Source organism: Maniola jurtina, chromosome 17 (genome assembly GCF_905333055.1).
Source record: "Maniola jurtina chromosome 17, ilManJurt1.1, whole genome shotgun sequence".
Classification (NCBI taxonomy): domain Eukaryota; kingdom Metazoa; phylum Arthropoda; class Insecta; order Lepidoptera; family Nymphalidae; genus Maniola; species Maniola jurtina.
In genome coordinates this window covers 2194769-2216429 of record NC_060045.1, presented here as the reverse complement: position 1 = coordinate 2216429, position 21661 = coordinate 2194769, and the positions used below count along the sequence as shown (strand labels likewise).

The 21661-nt window shown below is 34.9% G+C and overlaps 1 protein-coding gene across 2 annotated transcripts in view; it reads left to right on the top strand.

Annotated features, from left to right (window-relative positions):
- Positions 1 to 394: 394 nt before the first annotated feature.
- LOC123873925 (SH2 domain-containing protein 4B-like) overlaps positions 395 to 21661 on the top strand; it is a 76679-nt gene continuing 55412 nt past the window's right edge. For both annotated transcript variants that reach the window (XR_006797804.1, XM_045919032.1), the window contains exon 1: positions 395 to 621. The gene's annotated coding sequence lies outside the window, so the exon portion shown is untranslated. The remainder of the gene's footprint in view (positions 622 to 21661) is intronic.

The window sequence follows — 21661 nt, the reverse complement described above, 5'->3', positions numbered from 1 at the left end:
GTAACTAATGAGTTACGTTCGCCACATATTAAGCTCTTGAATTGGCAGTAAAACAAACAAAACAAAAATTAACAAAAATTAGTAGGAAGAATGTAAAATTTAGGTGTGTTTCCACTAAGGCGCAGCGGATTGGAGATGTGTATGTATATCAACCAGGTTATTGTTAGATGACGTGATATTTTTATCGCTTTATCTCTCAATAATCTGATTGGTTGAAAACACACGTCTTCGCTCTGCGTCGCTTCAGTGGAAACACGCTTAGGGTTCATTTGTGCGGCGCGTACTGCACATGCTGCTAGATGTGCGAACAGTTGAGTTTTCGCCTTTTAAATTCTGATTTCTGTAATCCGTAGGCGCGCAATAGCGTAACGCGCAGTGCACATCAGTCAGTTCAACAGCTCTAGTCAGTTGATGGAGAGCGCGCGGCCGCGTATAACGCGTTGTGCGCGCTTGTATACTTTATTTTCCGAACTCACGCAAATATTTTTTCTTTTATCTCAAAAAAAAAAGAAAATAGGTTTACCGTTTACGAACTGGCAAAACGTGTGGAAGTGTTGTGATTCTTGTGGGTCTTTGTGAATTTGGAACCTTTTTTTTCATCTCATCTCGAGCCAAAGTAACGTAAGTAAAGAAATGCAAATTTTTGAAATCTGACACGATGTTATTGTAGTAACATTTTTTAAATTAACGGACATACTGAGAGGATTAGATCATGCATCCTTTTCCGGTCAGAAAATTGTATAGATAGGAAGGTTAACACTTCTCTTAGTCCTGATAATAATTTAGAATTTCATTTTAGCGTTAACTAAATAAAAATGTTAACTCTCTCATTGCTTCGTATTACACATAGCTGAGGGTTGTGTGTGACCCCTTTCCATTTTATTTTATTTATTTAATCGTAATTAACAGCGTTTACAAAATTACATGTATAAGATTAACCTAGGTTTTACATAAAGTCACAAGAGATTACTTAAGATTATATTTAAAAAATATTTTAACAGAATATATACTAGAAAATATACAATAATTACAACAGTGCGTATTGGTGTGTGTGTGTATCTGTGTGCGTGTATGTGTGTGTGTGTGTGTGTGTGTGTGTAAGCCGGAGAGTGTGAGTGCATGCATATTTAGGTGTTAGCAATTTTTTTTGCAATGATGGTTTGTTATTTCATAAAATTTCATTAGTACATAATGGTAGTTATTTTTCTGGATTATTACGTAAGTATTCTAGATAATTCCTAAATCTTTCGACGTATATAATATTACACTTACATTGCTATTATGATCTATCACAGATTTTTTCATTACATTTTTAGATTAGTTCCAGTCCAGTTTTGATCTCGTCAAGCTATACCCATCTAAGTAGTTTTGTGTGCTGCATCTAACATAAACTTTCTTGCGCTACAGAAATTCACATATTTTTTCTGGTTTACAAGACGGTGACAAGACGCTATTGACCGCGATTGTAATCACAGTTGTAACCTCAGGCAATGGTAATTTATAGGCCATTTTGTTACAAGTTATCGAAAGATCATCTGGCTAAATGCTGCTTTCTCCTTTTTTGTTTGAGGTTTGTTTCATTGTTTTAGAGAGATTAACATTTTCAGTATTCACTTTCTTTAATTATGCAATATGGCTTTCAAACGAAATAAGAAGTTTCGGAAATTAAATTGTTATCTTTGAAGTTTGACTTATAGCTACTGGTGCGTAGTTCTGAAAGTTCTGTAACAAGTTTTGTCTAACTGAATCTAAATCAAGTTACATGCCTATGTACTTGGGTCAGATCCAGGACTTTTCTGCGTTCATGACAAGACATACTTCTCCTACATGCTTTAGGCCTGCCAAATTTTCTTCTGCCTACCTCTTGGCTGCTATTAGAAATTATAATGTTTACTTTTGATAAATACTTAGGATGAAAGATATTACATGTTAAGAATTAATTTAATAAATTGATATCGAAAGTATTCACAAAGAGCATTAAGTGATTTACTTAATATTATTTTCATATTTTAGTCATACTTATTTTATTAATTTGTTCTGCAACACAGTCATGAGCAGGCCTTGGACTGGCAAGTTTTGCGCTCTGATTTTTTTTCGTTAGATTACACAGTTACAAATGCAACACGATAAAAAAGTTGGTAAACGGTTGTCGTTTTAGGCAATGGTAAATTTAAATTGACGATTTCAATTGCTATATTTGAATGTGGGTGTTTAATAAAATTCCTACGGCTAATTGGCACTTTGCTCTATAAAAACCAGTTATTTAATTCCCACATGATTTGGTATCGGAGTTAAGTTACATAATAAGGTAACAATGCGGGCTCAGTAGATTTTACGGAAGGGTATTTTTTTCGAAATAATGCAGTTTAGCGTTTAATAACATGTGGGCACTAATGATGGCTGAATGAATTTGAACACTGTTATTGCAAACTACGCATGCAGATGAGAGAACTGTAATAAAGTAATAGAATTAAAAGGCACAATGTAAGAAAATATAGAAAGGCCTGATGATGATAATTACGTGCCGTATACTTTCAATCAAACATACAGAATTGAAACTATTCCTGCAAATACCAACGGAAACTACAAAACAGCAGACAGCTTTATAATAACTTATTATTAGCAGAAATAATATTATTTAGATCAGAATTTTATTTTCTTCAGTGACTGCAAGAAGCCTATCGAAAATTGACATTTACATAAAAAGTAAAAGTAAGCTCAAACTGGCATTAAGTAAGTAACTAAGTATGTTACACATCTATCAAGAATTCTGGTATGTAAACCGCGAACACAATACAGGGTATTGTGTGGCTTGTTTGACGATTGTCGGTGACAGATGACTCACAAAATAACGGTTTTTCGAAGCCTGTACCGTGGTGCATTATCAATCGGCTTGCAAGTGGATTTGCCTTAGGAATTATTCACAAATCACAGTGCTCATCACGACCCTAATACATTTTCGATACGTGTACGAGTATAGCTTCAATGAAAATAAAATATATTAAAAAAAAAAAAAAACTCATACATATGTTGGTTGGTTTTAGAAGTATTTGTCATGCTCTTTATTTCTTCTTTCTAAGTTGCTTCTTGGAGATGTTTTAAAGAAAATATGCGAGCCGATTCTGGCTCTCATATTTTCTTTTCCTTTAGATGAGAACATTTTTGCCTTGTCCCTAATAGCTAGACACATTTCCTGTAGGCATATCGTCGTTAACCTGAGACCCCAATTATTGCAATGGTCTTAATTGTCACATTCTTTTTGTTTAGATACTTTTAATACAGAACAATACGTAAATAGTCCTTATATTTTCTTCTTCTTTAGATTTCACTTTTAATAAGGAAGAATTCATAAGTAAATAATCCTGATATTATAGTACGTGTGATTGATGTATACGATCACTGCAATCAACATTATTTGCAATATTTATGGTAGTCTTGTCAAAATTTGTCCAGTCGACGTTATCATTATTGGTTTATTTATTTATCACATCTTTTTATAATAGGAGCAGCAGCTGTCGAATGGTAATTTGATTACGTTAACTGATTAATATTTACGTCGATGATAGTCATCGACTGTCAAATTAAGATTCATATATGATTACATTTACAAGATTTGTTAACTAGATGCGGTTAAACAAGTTTATAACTTGTTCTTTGACTGGTTAGGTAAGTTTGACAAACAAGATTTAAACATGTCTACGAGCTGGCTAGCTCTCATCAGTTTATCATACCATACCAGTCATCATCAAAATCAGAGCAAGATCATGTTCTACTCAATCTCAACACATCATAGGTATTATTTTGAAAAAGTACTTTTACGGTAGTATTTCTCTTGAATAATTGCATTAAATATTGTAATCTGTGTTTCATTTTGGTCTTTGTAATGGTTGTTTGTCTTCTGTTGAAAAAAATCTTTGGATCGAATTAATATTATCTGGAAAAAATACATAATCTAATAAGAAGTTCCTGGTTAAGTACCGGTATGTCTGTCGTCTATTTCTAAAAGGGGTTTAGCAGCGAAAATCAGTTTTTAAGTTATCACTAAAAAGCCTGTATATAGACTTAAAATCATGGTCTGAACATAATCACTACTTTATATAATAATAAATGCAAAAGTTGTTTATTTATTGGTCTGCCCTTCAATCACACCGCCGAGAAATGGATTAACGTGACTTTTTGCACGAATATACGAAAAAACCTCGTGATATCACTGATAGAAAATACTTTTCATTTCGGAAAAATTCAAGTTTCCACGGAATTGTTAAAAAGTTAAATCCACGCGGACAAAGTTTGCATGCAACTTGCTCGTCTTCGGAACTCATGATTGACTTTATACTACATGCCAAAGTTTTTGCTTTGTTGTCATATTATACAGCACAAGTAGGTTATTGCATAATATGATTCATGCGAAGATAATACTGCAGGTAACAAGATACCTCAATATTGAAAATGCCAAGGTGAAGACTATTAATTTAAATAGATTTCGACTGGTAGGTGTTATTTTAATGAATGGTATGGTTTAAAATTATATTTTAAATTTTAATTAAAACATCATGATATTAAAGAAGCAACAGATAACGATGTTTTTCAAAATGTTCCAGATACGGAGTAAATGAAGGGAAGTAGTTATTTGTATCAACCTTTTATCTAATACTAAAAATATCATAAATAAAAATATTTAAATACACGACTGTCCCTGTCATAAAACGAATTAAAAAGTAAAACATTTGATATTTGAAAATGGCACCATAATATTGAATTTTTTTCAAAAATTTATAGCCATTGTCAATTGAAAAGATGTAAGAATTTTAACAATACCTCTGTCTGCAATACGACATCCAAATCTGTTCAGGCATTTAGAAATTATTGTGGGATAAAGAAACTCACATATGACCATAAAAATATTAGGATCATTCTTTTTTTGGGCAGTTGTGTAAAAACGACACGTAAATACTTCTTGTTCTCAAGGTTGAGTCAAATTCCTTGAAAATATTGTTTGCTAATTACTACTTAATGATTTTACAAATATTAGCAAGAACAAGTTTACCAACAATAATTTCGTTAATGGCCTGATTAGCTTAATCTATATTTGACTTAATATTAAGACCGTTTTGTTAATGATAAATTGCTATGGTCTGGGGAAACATAATTTACTGAAACCGAATAATTTGTATGTCATTTTTATCAAAGACATATAAACCGATTAGATACCCGTGTTTATTTAGTACAACGACAATATGAGATAAGATCTAAGTTTACTTTCCGAATTTCCGAATAGAGTATGGGCCTATCTTTGAAGGCCAATAAAATAGCCGAAATAGGCTAATCCTAATTAGAGCTAGGCACAAAGCTTTAACATATACATAAAGGTCATAAATAAAAATAAATAAATAAAAAAAGTACTCTCGATCCCTCCTTGTGCTCCTGCGCAAGTCAATTTGAGACGATATACTAATTAATCATTAGTTCAATATTTCAGTAACACCTGCTTTTCTGAGTAGCATCACTCATGGTGAATGGTTTACAGAAAAATCACTTACCAATAATAGAAACATCATGACTCGCTATATAGCGGGTCATGGATCCTCCAACCTTTTCTATAGTAAACAGGATGTGAAAGGATATAACATGATTAATTTTGGTTACCTATGTTTACACTAATAGGGATATAGTGTTCATTTGGTTTTTGAAAACACCTTAAACAATTTGTAATGGCTTGACTTTTTATTTATAGTGGCCAATTGAATCGGCGTCAATAACAAATGGAATAAAAAACAAAAGCAAAGAAAAACTGACAACGGAAATAGTAAACCACTGTCTAAAGTTAAATCTAGATTTATTTGCAGACTGTTTTACGCTGAACTGAAGGCATTAGTAAGTGATCTATTAATAGATAATCTCGTTACAGTGGTTGCAGGGTTACAGAAATGACGTGTAGAATAAATCAAATTAGCATTAGAAAAAGAATCGTGCAAATTGTTTCGAATACGTTACATATAGCCTATATTTAATACCAAACTTTCTTAGTTAGCTATTTTAATGTCGAAAAAATTGTATGAAAGGGTTGATTAACAACAAAATTTTTAGTTTTTGCGTTAAACTAAATTACAGCAGCGAAGGTTTTTACTTAAAATTGCGTTAATGTTTGAAAATATTTTTTCGTATTTTTTGCTTTGTCCGTTTTTATTAAGGGCGTTGATTTTGTAAGCCATCTGGCATCATCGATTGAGGTGATTCCACTTCACAAGGTCACCATTATTAAGACTCTCTAACTAAAAGGTTCCAATTAACTTTCGGTTTTAAACAAGACATTCCTTTGTCATACATTCAAGGCCTACTCCTTGCAAGCTTTGCTTTGTTCTTATCTAAATCGCCATAGTATTTTATACCTTATTACCAGTACCGACAGTTGAGAATGAAACGAATGAAAAACCTTGAGTTAAGTTATTTATAAGCTACATGCTACATATTACTAGTAAATTATAACACTTATATTGAAGACTAACTCCAGACGTAAGTAGCATTAGTCTTAGTTTTAACTTTCAGGACATAGTTGACTCGCCCGGCGTCGCACGGATAGTTAGGTCCATTCTTCATATTAATTGTCTATGGAATAGGCATATTAAAAACTAATGGTAAAAAGTGTACTTTTGTGTAAAAAATTAAAGTGTTCTAAGAGTGTTCTTAATACATATATTGAAACTCGCATTGTTACGCTGAGAAGTGTAAAGTATTGATTCTATCAAATTGTCAAACTCGGTTCAGATTTGACGGAGCTATTGAGTAAGCTAAAACGCACAAAAATTTTCATTCTCTAAACCGAAGGAACCTTATTGTTTTCGGGGCCAAAAAAAATTATATCAACCCAGACTATTAGCTATACTTAAGTACCTATGCAAAATTGCATTCAAACCCATTCAATGGTGTCTGCGTGATGTACGCACAGACCACAGACGGACGGATAATAAATACTGTTTTGCACTATTGATAATAATACTTTCTCCGATTAAAATTGACATGATGTACAGAAATCAGATTAGTGATAATCATTAATGATTTATGACCGAATTTTATACGTTGTAGGCTTGTAGCCAAGTTTTCAAATTTGATTTATCGTTACTGGCTGTAAAAAATTAAATGATATTGATAAGAAAAAATGTAGGTATATAGGTTATCAGAATTGTAAACAATTGCGCTTTATAATATTTACCGACTTCCTTTAAAAAAAGTGGTTATCAAACAATGTTTTATCATTAGCCTGAATTACGTACACTATTCATTTATGTTATTGCTTATCATATGTAAATAGACAAAATTATTTAAAACCCCTTGTCGGGGGTTTTTTATGATTTCGGAGAATTTTAAGTAGATAATCGTACTTATTTACTTTTTTTAACTAAATCGAATTTTCAATTTTTTTTAAATGTTATAAGTACTTAAGCAATAGAACCGTTTAATACTTATTACTATTAGTTATTATTTTCCGATACAATTCAGTGGGTATAGGCGGTCGCAGGTTTTAACTTTATTCCACAGATAAAAGAAAGTTTATCTATGGTTTATTCGTTTTGTTCATAAGTAAATATTTATGTAAATGTTTGTTGTGTGGATCAGCAAATAAATCTTATTCTATTCTATTCTAAAAGTTCACTAGAAAAATACTAGGTGATGCCTACGGTTTCACTCGTGTGGACTTAGGTTTTCAAATATCTTGTGGGAACTCTTCGATTCTTTGGAATAAAAAGTAGCTTATGTCCGTCTTCGAGATCCAAGCTCTCTCTGTACCAATTAATGTCGTCAAAATGGGTTGGGCTGTTAAAAGCTAACAGACAGACAAACACACACTTGTATTAATTATATATACCTATGTATATGTATAATTAGTGGGGATTTCTGCTTGAAAAAAAATGTTCTTTTTTGGTTTAGGTCAGTTTAGTTCTCATTCCGCTCCAGCAAACTAATTAATTTCGGTCTATGAAAGTATGTAATAGGTACTTTATAAGGTTTTGTGAGTCCTTGGTCTAATTTGGTCTCTAAATTCGACGACTGCGCTGCTAAGAATTTGTAATTTTTTTTTCAACTTATAAATAGCCATAAGCCCAGCCCATTGAATTTCAAATGAAGTGTTTCCTGTTCCACATGGATAAAATGGCTAAATTGAATGCTTTCCGAGTAGGCACCTGAATTCTTTAAGTAGGTAAATACTTGTGTTGAATAAAACATGAACACTTGCCTCCAAAATCTTGGTGTGCCTGCAAAATATATACTTAGTGTTTAAACTATCTATGGCTAGGAATCGATTCAGAACTTTGAATTATATTATATCTCCCGGTTTTCAACTACATATTACATATATCCATGCAAAAAATCAGATGTTACTCTGTACTTTCACAAACCAACAAACAAACGCACTTGATTGATTAATTGACATGATCATATGAAATATATTATGCTAATGTGTGGGAAATTCGACTGTATTTTTTTCGTCAAGAGCAACCGGCGAGTTTCTTGCTGGTTCTTCTCGGTAGGAAAGGCATTCCGAACCAGTGGTAGATGCTTTTGACGATTCAAAAGAACTTGTAATAGTCTAATTGAATAAAAATATTTTGAATTTGAATTTGAATCTGTATTTTGTATTATGCCTGGTAGTAATGCCAAACCAGTACAATACACTTCATCATAAGTGTACTGGTTGAAGCAAGCATAGGCACACACAAAGGACTGTATAACCTACCTACATAATATTTCATAAACAAAAGTTAAAGAGCGTGCATAAAGCGCAGTTAGGGCCACAGCAGACGCGATGCTTTTAACGTCAGCAATCGACGAGTTAATTACAGAAGCTCGATGTCGCAATAAAACGCTCCCACACGTACAATCTCCAGTCGTCGCAACGATCAAGTCGATTTTATTATATTAATCAATACAGCGATCGAAAGCAAAAAGCTGTTCTCATAGATTTTTCAAACTACGCAACAGATTTTAATGCGGTTATTATCAATAAAGAAGAGGAATTATGTGTTATTTTGTTGTAATATGACGTTAATTCTCCAAGACGCAGAAGAAATCCGACTGAGGGTTTTCATCGAAAATGCTGTTTTATTCTTTTGAAATATGACAAAGTATACATAATATGTAATTTGCTTACTGTCCCAAATAAATAAAAATAAAATAACTACAATGACACCACATCACATCACACTAATCTTATAAAGGCCAAAGTTTGTGTACATGTATGTATGTACATTTGTTACTTTTTCACGCAAAAACTACTGAACGGATTCGGCTGAAATTTGGAATAGGGATGGATTGACATAGGCTACTTTTTATCCCGGAAAAATCAAAGAGTTCCTACGGGATTTTGAAAAATTCAAGCAGATGAAGTCGTGGGCGCCAGCTAGTTAGTTTATATATTGCATTGCACCCATGGCACGTGGCGTGGGGTGGGTCGCTAGTCGCTGCTAAAAGCATCGTGTGTGCTGTGGCCTACAGTCATTCAATTCAGCAGTGCACGGTGCGTGCATTGGTTTTCCATGAGCGTTGCTGTTGCTGTCACGCCACGCTTTCTCGGGAATTGTCTTGCATAACGCCGGCTCGGTATCGAGATCGGGAAGTCGCCGGCTTGAATGCCAATGCTCCGTTTAATATTTTAAGTTAGTGTTGCCATATAATATGTAAAAACAGGAGTAGGTACAACGTAACTAAGGCTAAAAAGCCGCATTATTCACAATGCACATAAGAAAATTTCGATTCTTGAGTACTTAATTCGATTTTTCTTTCGTTACTAATAAACGAATAATTATTTATTATTTACTAGATGATGCCCGCGACTCTCGGACTCACTGCGTGGATTTAGATTTTTAAAATCCCGTGGGAATTTTTTGCTTTTTCGGGATAAAAAGTTGCCGAAGTCAATTTCCGGGACGTAAGCTATCTCTGTACCAAACATATAAATCAGTTTAACTGATAGACTCTTGAGAGTCCCGTAGGAACTCTTTGATTTTCCGGGATAAAAAGTAACCTATGTCCGTCCCCGGGATGTAAGCTAACGCTGTACCAAAAATTAAAATTGGTTCAGCGGTTGAGTCGTGAAAATGTAGCAGACAGACAGACTTTCGCATTTATAATATAAGTATGGATTTATTTATTTACTTTGTGATGTGTCATAAACTCATACAGTATTGTCGAGGTCTGCACCCGTACGTAGTTGAAATTCCACGGGCACGTAAGAATGAAGCAATTTTACCTCCTTGTTTCTAATTCGCACCGCTAGGATATGGAACGCCCTTCCGGAATTAATTCTATCAACTTTTGATATAGGTACCTTTATAAATAGACATCTTCTAGGCAAGCGGCAAGAGCGCTCTTAGGCTGCATTATCACTTGCCCGCAAGTCTGATTGCAGCCATCTAAATTGAAGATATGATGATTAGTTTTGGAGATGGACGACGGAACTCCTCACAGGTGATAGTAAATCAATAACGATCAGTGTAATCTTATGAGACCAGTGTAGCTTAGTGTACTAGTACCCATAATAATATTATAGTTGTTCTGTCTCAATCAGGATGTGTGGATACCCTAGTTTATTACGTCAGTTCTAAGCTTTGTAATAATCTGAATGTCGAAAACGGCGAAACGTGAGTTGTACCACTTGGACCTTTGCGGCCTGCTTCGTTTTAATTTTTTCCCGTCATTTTATGGTTGGAAATTTTAAGAATAAGTACCTAAGTATTTTTTTTTAATACTAGACTAGCGACCCGCCCCAGCTTCGCACGGGTAGATTATTACAATTTTTGTAGGAATCCCAATTTTTTTTAAAAATAAAATAATATAATCTTCTATGCTACTCAGGAATAATGTAGTACTTTCTACTAGTGAAAGAATTTTCAAAATCGGTTCAGTAGTTCCAGAGATTACCCCCTATAAACAAACTTCAAACTTTACCTTACCTCTTTATACAAATAGTGTAGATGTAGAGGTACATAATCGCGTACATAATGTCTGCGACTTCTTCCGCTTATCTTTGGGTTATTAAAAATCGCTGGAGACTAGGATTTTCCTGGATAAAAGTATCTTTTACCCGTCTCTGAAAGAAAAAAGAAGAAGGCAGGAAATGCATTTATTTGTTGTTGGTGTCACAGATAAAAACAAAGCATACAAATGTACATTTTCCAAGCACCACCCTAAATGGGTGTACAGCTCTGCATTATGTCTTGCATCACATGTGTTAACATGCATAAAATGCAGGTCGCTGATTATTATTATATACTAGCTGACGCCCGCGACTTCGTCCGCGTGGTGGTTTTTCGAAATCCCGTGGGAACTCTTTAGTTTTCCGGGATAAAAAGTAGCCTATGTGCTAATCCAGGATATTATCTATCTCCATTCCGAATTTCAGCCAAATCCATCCAGTAGTTTTTGCGTGAAGTAGTAACAAACATACACACACACACACACACACACACATACAAACTTTCGCCTTTATAATATTAGTGTGAAGTGTGATGTGATTTTATCAGCTATATCCCGGGATGCAAGCTATCACTTTCGTCAATTTTAGCCCGCGCGAAGCTGGGCAGGTTGACTAGTATCGTAAAACGTGAGCATAACAAAAGGCAGTGCTTCCACACCGGTTTCGATGACGTCCGTCGTCCACCGATAAGCGGGTATTGTTGTGCGTATGTGGAGCATAACACAAACGATCACAACGATCGACAATCGGCCGTGTGATTACGATGTCGCTTGTCGTGTCGGGGTCAAGCGGTGTGACATGCTTTTATTGTTCTTAGGTACGTAGGTTACGGACAGTAATTTTACCGGGTTACAGGTGTAAATTAAAAATTTATAACACCCCCGACAAGTGAAGGTTACAGTAACTAGAAAAGAGCTGATAACTTTCAAACGGCTGAACCGATTTTCTTGGATTATAGCTAAGAACACTCTCGATCAAGCCACCTTTCAAACAAAAAAAATAATTTAAAATCGGTTCATTAGTTTAGGAGCTACGATGCCACAGACAGATACACAGATGCACACGTCAAACTTATAACACCCCTCTTTTTGGGTCGGGGGTTAAAAACTACTACTAACTGTAAATATCAGTCTAAGGCGATCATTAAATAAACCATGTAAGTTTTTCGCTATTGATGCTCTTGGTTAGGTTGAAAATCAATAAACAATACCTATCTATCTATATATTAAAAAAAATATCGAATGCTTTATGTTTTATTATAAGTTCAATACCCAGATTTATCAGCATTTTTACAGGTTGGTCAAAAGTAGTTTTAACTATTCCTGTCAAAACTCTTGGCTTGAATGATGGTAATACATATGTTTAAAATAACCATCATTCATAAGCATCCAGAACTTAAAATGTAATGGGTTAAATAAAAGTACACGATTATTAATTTTTATAATGTTAAAACACCTATTCTTAGTCTAAATTAAGTTATTTTTCTCTAACACCAAGTTTTAAGAAAAAAGAACCTTAGAATAGCAACTAAACATTACATTGAACTTGTTAGCCCGTACTACACGCGCGCCCCTATCATGCATACTAATTAATTAGTTTAACTACCTGTCTAGCTATTTACTATCACACATCCGAAAGTAAAAAGTATACCTATCACTGGCTTAGCAGGCTAAGCAATTTAAACAAATTAACGTTTCACGGTTACATAATCGCGAGTCAAACCGGTTGGCGCGCGATCTTACATGAAATGTTATAATATTTTTGAATAACGGTGTAGGTTGTGCTCAAACAGGCTTTAGAAAACACCTTTTTTAGGGTTCCGTACCTTAAAAAGAAAAACGGAACCCTTATAGGATCACTTTGTTGTCTGTCTGTCCGTCCGTCCGTAGTGTCTGTCTAGAAACCTATAGGGTACTTCCCGTTGACCTAGAATCATGAAATTTGGCAGGTAGGTCTTATAGCACAAGTACAGGAATAAATCTGAAAACCGCGAATTTGTGGTTACATCATTTAAAAAAAATTAAATGTGTTTCAATTTTCAAAGTAAGATCTATACCAAGTGGGGTATCATATGAAAGGGCTTTACGTATACATTCTAAAACAGATTTTTATTTATTTTAATGATGATAGTTTTTGATTTATCGGGTAAAATGTTGGAAAAAAATTAAATACCCGAGTACGGTACCCTCAGTGCGCAAGTCTGACTCGCACTTGGCCGGTTTTTGTGCACATGAAACGTATTTTTCATGCTTGCGTGGGTATGAGAATTTATCACACTAATATTATAAAGGCGAAAGTTTGTATGTGTGTGTGTGTGTGTGTGTGTGTGTGTGTGTGTGTGTGTGTGTGTGTGTGTGTGTGTATGTTTGTTACTCCTTCACACAAAAACCACTGGACGGATTTGGCTGAAATTCAGAATGGAGATAGATAATATCCTGGATTAGCACATAGGCTACTTTTTATCCCGGAAAATCAAAGAGTTCCCACGGGATTTCAAAAAACCTAAATTTACGCGGGCGAAGTCGCGGGCATCGGCTAGTATTAAGTAAAAGAGATTTAAATTATGCTCGCGACTTTCCGCGTGGTCTTTATCTGAGAACTCGTGATTTTTTCGGGCGTATGGCCGTCTCCGGGATACAAGCCAAGTATACCTTTACCAAAGTAGAGTCTACTTTATCGACTCTATAATATAGAGAAAACCTACGCAAAAACTTAAGTTTCTGGATGAAGCGGTTTGAGCACTCAGTCAGTCAGTTATGCGTACCTGGGATCGAACCCTGTAGTCTGCATCCTATCTATACTAATAAATAAAATTGGAGTGTCTGTCTGTAATTTCGAAATAACTACCGCATATTAAGGTCATATGGTTATTTGAACGATACTATAACTGAATCACACATTTTTAAAATTTTTGTCTGTCTGTCTGTCTGTCTGTCTGTCTGTCTGTCTGTCTGTCTGTCTGTCTGTCTGTCTGTCTGTCTGTCTGTCTGTCTGTCTGTCTGTCTGTCTGTTTGAAAAGGCTAATCTTGGGAACGGCTGAACCGATTTTGACGGGATTTTCACAGACAAGTAGAGAATTGACCAGGGAGTAACATAGGCTACTTTTTTAACCAACTTTCAAAAAGGGAGTTGTGTTTTTCTACCTATGTACACCGAAATCTCCGAGATTTCTGAACCGATTTGCGTCATTTCTTTTTTAATCGATAGAGGAACTTTGCAACATTGTTTCATAAAAAATTTGGAGTCCAACTCCTCAATCCTGATGCTGCAGGGGATCTGACCAATCCACGCGGGCGAAGCTGCGGGCATCAGCTAGTCACTCATATAAGTAGATTTATGTACGGCGAATGTTACTATTCTATCAATATTATGACTGCATCCATTTTGCAACTGTCAACTCTATATAGGCCATTAATTTCAAGAGAGCGTCTAGACTGGTGATATCAGTCCTTAACAATACAATTTATTGCTACGAATACTTCCGTATGTTCGGTGCTATAAATTGTTTGCTTATCTATTCATTTTCAACTGGCAGACATTTTGATGATAAAAGCTTTTAGGTAGGTAGGTACAACTACCAACTGCCAATAATAAATTAATATTGATATAGAACAAAGAATCATTAGCTTAATTTGCTATAATCCGCTGATAAAGGCAAATCTGGTACAACATGCAGCATGCGACATGCACCACCTGCCCTCCCGCTACTAAGCATGCAGGAAAAGCCAGCCACCAAGCAAGCCCCTATAGGTAGGCTATAGTAAGGTCTATATCTCCTGAGGATGCTCCGGTGTCGTCGGTGCGAATCGTGGGTAGAGTGTTTTCTGGTGGATTTTGGTGCTGCGTGGTTGTACTTTGGGCTTGTTTGGTGGCTGGCTTTTCCTGCATGCTTAACAGTGGGAGGGCGGGTGTAGCATGTCGCATGCTGCATGTTGTAACATACAGATTTGCCTTTTTCAGCGGGTTATAGTAAATTAAGCTTGTGATTCTTTGTATATTATGACTTCCCTATATTAGCGCCTGCTTATACCTACAATGTCAAATATTGAATTATTTTATTAGAAACTGTAAACTAAAGCAACGAGGATTTTTGCGCCCTGGTTTGAGAAGAAGTCTACAAACAGGAAGTCCTCAGTAAATGTGATTATTATTAATTGCATGTCCACAAGTCTAATTAAATCGTTATAAAGTGCACATTAATAAAAGTTAATCCGCACTTTCGATGTTTATCACGCGCGAAAGTAAATTACGAATCCAAAACAATTGACGTGGGAAGTCATAATATTACCATTGTTATTTAATCGCGCTCTTGAAAATGCACAAGGCAGGAGGCATGGATCGCGATTCTGCTGTATTTTTAACCCCCGACTCAAAAAGAGGGGTATTATAAGATTGACGTGTGCATCTGTGTATCTGTGTATCTGTCTGTGGCATCGTAGCTCCTAAACTAATGAACCGATTTTAATATAGTTTTTTTTTGTTTGAAAGGTGGCTTGATCGAGAGTGTTCTTAGCTATAATCCAAGAAAATCGGTTCAGCCGTTTGAAAGTTATCAGTTCTTTTCTAGTTTTAATTTACACTTGTTATTTTATTTTTTAGTAATCTATACCTATTTCTTAAAAAAAATACTGGTAACGGTTTTCACTCAGTCTTTTGAGTTTTGAATGGTGAAAATAAACTACTGATTCGAAATGCCCTTCTTAGGTACTTGCTGTGGGGTGATTGGCTAACGCAAGGTTCAACACTGAATGATGCCCACTGAGCTCATTTGCCATTTGTTGGTTCTACATTGCTGATTCACTAAGTGATATTAAAATCATTTTTCGTATAAAACCTTCAATGGATTAAAAATAAAAGTCAAATGAGCTGGTGAATCATTCAGCGTTAAACACATACTTAGCGAATCATCCCGCTGGAAGAACTAGGTAGCAAGAAACTCGGCGGTTGCTCTTTTTAATATACAAATATAATTAACAATGCAATATTATATTAATATGCTAACGAAATAGGTACTACGTAGGAACTTACTGTTTTCATCGACCACGTGGATTTAGATTTATTAAATATCCCGTGAGAACTCTTTGGTATTTTGTAATCAAAGTACATAATTGTAATGTTGTCGTCGTTTCCAGTGTCTTATGCTTGAAGATCGGTTCAGTTATGAAAAGGTTGAACAGACAGACTGACAGACGCATTTTCTTATTTATATATTGTTAGTGTGGATTAATATGAATGTTAGTATGAATATTAGTAATATGAGTAATATGAATATTAGTAATGAATTATTTAACTTTACATATTAGAGATTTATGATATTCATTGGCGAAGTGAAAAAGTGAAAATTGCTTTAAAACATTTTCACTAAACCACTCACGGGTGAAAGCGAGTGAGTATAGTGTCAGATATTGTCACCCGCCATATTGCTTTCTTGACACGTCGGTTTATAGCGCGATGATAGGTATGCAGGTTTTAACGCACTTTCGTGTGAACTAACATTAATTAGCTAAAGTTAAGTTCATATACAAAATGTAATGGATGACTAGGTAGGTATAAGTACCGTCGGCTGTAAGCCCATAATCTTAGGCAAGTTTGGACTAGCCCATGTTATGCGCTTGGGTCTATTGCTTGTGTTAAGGCCGGACCGCAAATAAAGATAAAGTAAACTGTCTCATATTACTATAACTCAAAATTTAAAAAACTCCCGACACAAAAACGTCTATAAGAAAACTAGAAAAGAGCTAATTACTTTCAAACGGCTGAACCGATTTTCTTCGATTATAGCTTAGAACACTCTCGATCAAGCCACCTTTCAAACAAAAAAACTAAATCAAAATCGGTTCATTCATTTAGGAGCTACGATGCCACTGACAGATACACACATAGACACATCAAACTTATACCACCCCTCTTTTTGGGTCTGGCGTTAAAATGCGAAAGTGCGTTTGTTTGTTGGTTTGTCCTACAATCATGTCGCACTCGCAACTCGGAGCTAGGGATTGACGTGATTTTTTGATGGGTTGATATAGACCTGCAGAGTGACATAGGCTACTTTTTATCCCGGAAAATGAAAGATTTCTACGACATTTTTAAAAACTTAAATCCATACAGATGTAATCGCGAACTGTACTATGTATGTATATGTATGTATGTTTATGTACCTGGTCTATTAAAATAGTAGATATATCTACATACTTCGAAGTAGTTAAAATGTCATTAAACAATAGCTTTTAGAAAACTTCGCGTTATGAAAATTCGGAGACACGCTCCGTTGCGTTCCATAGAGCAGAATAGGCAGTACTTTATCGTAACAATGAGTTTTATCTCTTTTTTATTAGTCATGGACAGCTGATGATAACTTTCGATCGTTTTTTGCGTATAATTTATACTAAAATATGCGTCTTGCGTCGTGTGTAGCGATTTTCAGGCTGGCTTAGTGATTATAACTGAATCATCATCATCGGCAACCAAACCAAACGACTACGGCAAAGCCAAAAGGAAGGGTTATGATTTTAGCCGTCTACGTATCTAATTATGTAGGTTTGTATTTATGTGTTCCACCGTAGCGCCTGAACTACTGAGCCGATTTTGATGAATGGAGGTGTCAATCGATTCGTTATTATGGTCCGGGAGCCCCTACTACATTTTATACGAAAAAAATCGACCTTACGGATGTTAAATCCAAAAAGTGGGACATCCAAAATTTTTTTTGCTGTTGTATCGAATGGGGTATCAAAATTCATGAATACACCGAGCGACAGAAAAAAAATTACTATATCAATCGCTTTATCGGAAGTTCGCGGGTAGTAGTCGGGTTTTATTTTGTTTCGCAGCAGCTATGTTATTATTAGTAAAAATATTATGAAGGCGAACGTTTGTATGTATGTGTGTGTGTGTGTGTGTGTGTGTGTGTGTTGTGTGTGTGTGTGTATGTTTGTTACTCCTTCACGCAAAAACCACTCAACGGATTTGGCTGAAATTCGGAATGGAGATAGATAATATCCTGGATTAGCACATAGGCCACTTTTTATCCCGAAAAACCAAAGAGTTCCCACGGGATTTCGAAAAACCTAAATCCACGCGGACGAAGTCACGGGCGTCAGCTAGTGTTTGTGTATAAAGTATGATTAATGACGACCGGACGCGCATGTACTGATAATAAGTAATTTATTTATTTTGGTACGGATAATAATAATTTATCTATCTAGGTTTGACGCCACTGCTGTCGATATCATTATGTGATGGACAGAGTACAGACAATTTCTTAAATTATGGACAGTCATATATCTTATTATATGCACTTTCACTTGAGGAATCCATACTTAATATTATAAATGCGAAAGTGTGTCTGTCTGTCTGTCTGCTGTGATGAGAAATGATGTGATGAAATGTGATTGCAATCAAGGGCTAACTTTAATGAAAAAAGCATATTTTTTGCTAAGCTTTTCTTATAACGTTATTTTCTGGCTTTTATGTAATAAGCCTAAATAGAGCATTTGCAAAAGACTTTAAGTAAAAAGCTAGACGGAGTCCTCGCAATGCACAGTAAAGAGTAAAATGAACTAACTCTGTGACCGCAGCTTCTTTTAAGTAATCTTTTTTAATAAATTTGAATTTTTTTTCATATTACATTAATATAGAGAATAATTGATATTTAGTCTGTATCAAAAATAAATTATTTCTTGGTAATTTTTAAATAGAGGAATTTTCTAAAATACATAAAATCCACAATCGCCACTAGTTTTAAGTGTAGGGAGCATTCCAAATTAGCGATCTAACTAAATAAATTCTTTTCACTACTTAATGCAAGCTCCCATACTAAGCTCGTTTTTTGGCGTTTGTTTTAAAGAAGCTGATTTGATTGGTTGGCAACATCTCTATTAAGATAAGTGCATGTAAATCTGAACATACCTAAGTTATATATTATCAAACAGCAAAAGTGCCGCCTAATTGGTTCATTGGTTTTTGCGTAATGCGTGCACGAATAAATCAATAAACACATTTCATAGCTTTATAATAATATTATTTGTGGAAATAAGTGAATAATAAAATAAACATCTTTATTCACGGAATCCACTGCGGATTGATTTCACACCATTTTTTCCGCCATTGCTATGAAATGGAAAACAAGAAACGACAAGACACAATAATGTATTCACGATTCTTTCCGCATCGTCGGAATGTATGCTAGCGGGCACAAAAAATACGGTAGTTGATAAATCTCCTTACTGGTACATCTCATTTGTGCCTTTAAAGATGCAACCTCGACGTAACTGAGTTTAATAAAGGAAATTATTAGATCGAGATTACATTGATGAATAACTTAAATTCACTGTTTAAGGTTGCCCTACGCGCTTCTCCATACAAACGTATTACGCCTATTTAATTATTCTATTATTTGATTATTTGCTGATTATTCCATTAGTTGCCTAAAACTATAGCCAGATATCGATTTATCAGTTCATTACCTATGCTTTAAATCAATCAAATGTAGTAAAACTATATTTATTTTCAAAATTACGACGCTTGAAAGTTGAAACATCTGCATTTTATTTTAGGCCTTTTGAGGCTACTTTGTGCGTAAATAAACCATCCTTAAGTCCTTTAGACACTAAATCTTTGAAGTGTAAGTAAAACACTATCATAATATAAATAAACCATGTAAGAAACTACAAAATTGCTAAATTATTGGCATAGACGTCTTTTCCATCTGATCTTAGATATCCAAAGTAATTCTATAAATGCGAAAGTGTGACTGTATGACTGTCTGTTACCTTTCCACGATCCATCCGTTTAACCGATTTAACAAAATTTACCGCTCAACTCAAAGTAGCTGTGGTTAAGTGAAGTGTTACATAGTTATTCAAACCGGGCGTCTATTTAATCAACTCGAACGCAACGTTAGCGCGATCTAGAATGTTAATTCAACCACATTTGCGCTCGTCTGACCGAGTCGTGTGATTAATTGCAATTAACGTGACAACAGCATCGGCCTGTTTATTGTAATTATAGTAATCATCGGTTCTAATAACTATGCCTATAAAATTATTGCTCAAACCTGGGTCTTGACTGAACTAGGTAAAGCGTCCGTGATACAATTACGATAGATTCTACTAGGACACATTCATATGGGATTAGATATCTTTGACAAACCATGTATTTACAGAATACACACGATCTAGAATGATTATTGTAGTTGTCGGGAGCCACTGGATTAAGGCAGCGCAAGATCGTGGTGTGTGAAAGTCGCTAAGTATAAAAGATAGACGTCTATTGGTTGACACTGATGATGATAGTGATAATGATCATTATCTTCATTTTATAAGAGTAAAATTAGGAGATAACGTCCGTTGTAAAAATCAAATTTGTATTACCTATCCTGTTTAAACTTGATTATATTCATCATGATCATAACATCTTATCGCCAACCCAGTACTGAGTGTATCTCCTTTCCGAATGAGAAGACCTATAGTCCACTGACCAAATGCAATGTAGCCAGACTTCGTAGATCTTTGAGAACATTATGTAGAACTCTCAGGCATACAGGTATCCTCACGGTGTTTGCGTTCTCGTTAAGTCAATTATTTAAATCGCACCTAACTAAGAAAAGTTACAGATGCGTGCTAACTGCCAAGTATATCATAAAAATAAAATCTAATTATTCTTCGAATATAACAAAAGTTGTGCCTAAAAGATTGCCTAGCTCTATGTGAACATAATTGCCTATTAATTACGCAATACTTCTTACGAAACATGATTAAAATGGAATACTTAAAAAGTTCTATTTACGGAAAAAGATTGTTTATTAAATTGCGAAAACTAAAAAACTGAAAATAATGTCGGTGCATTCTCTAATTAAAAACAATAATTAGCGAGATTTAATTATAGATTTCAGCCTCTCCTGACTGCCACCGCAAAGGGTCGACGACCGTTAAAGAGTGTTGTAATTGTGCGAATTTCGTAAGAAAGCGGCGAATTTTGGCCGAAATTACTGTCTTAGATAATTAATTAGTCGGTTTTTAGTGCCTGCAATCTTTTTCAGGCATTACTAAGTTGCTTTAACTGATTTCGTCATCACCATCATATTCAAGAGAAGTTGTGAAGATGAAGTGAAGTGAAGGCGGCCATTATGCAAAAAGCTTTTCAATCTAGAGCTGCTTCTATAATTATGTCTTTTAGTTATGCCCAGATATTTTAGCGTCTTTTAGCGATTTGGGATCACTTGACAGAAACCAATGATTTGTTTAGAAGTCTCTTCCACGAATAATCTTGAAGAAATCAAAGCTTCATCTAATATTAAGCTAAATGTGGTGCTAAACTGATTGCTGAAAGCTGAACGTTTATACAACACTACGTGTAACCATATTACAAAAAGCTTCACTTTTATACACACCTTTGATCCGGCTTCTTCCGTCTATGATTTTTCTTTAGTCTATTTAGTTTAGAAAATTATTTAGTTAAAACAAAAAAAACCTTATTATTATTATAAAACAAACCACGAATGTTGCAATTTTACTACCAAATTTTCATATTCATTCATAACAAAATAGCAAGGTATATGTTAGCATAGAAAATTGACAAGCGTATATAACCTCTTTTGTGTACGTAACCTACTTTCGCGTTCGCTTTGTTTCCCGCCATTTCGGTGCAATTTGACACCTGTCATTGTGGCAGTTCGTTCTTTGTTCGAAT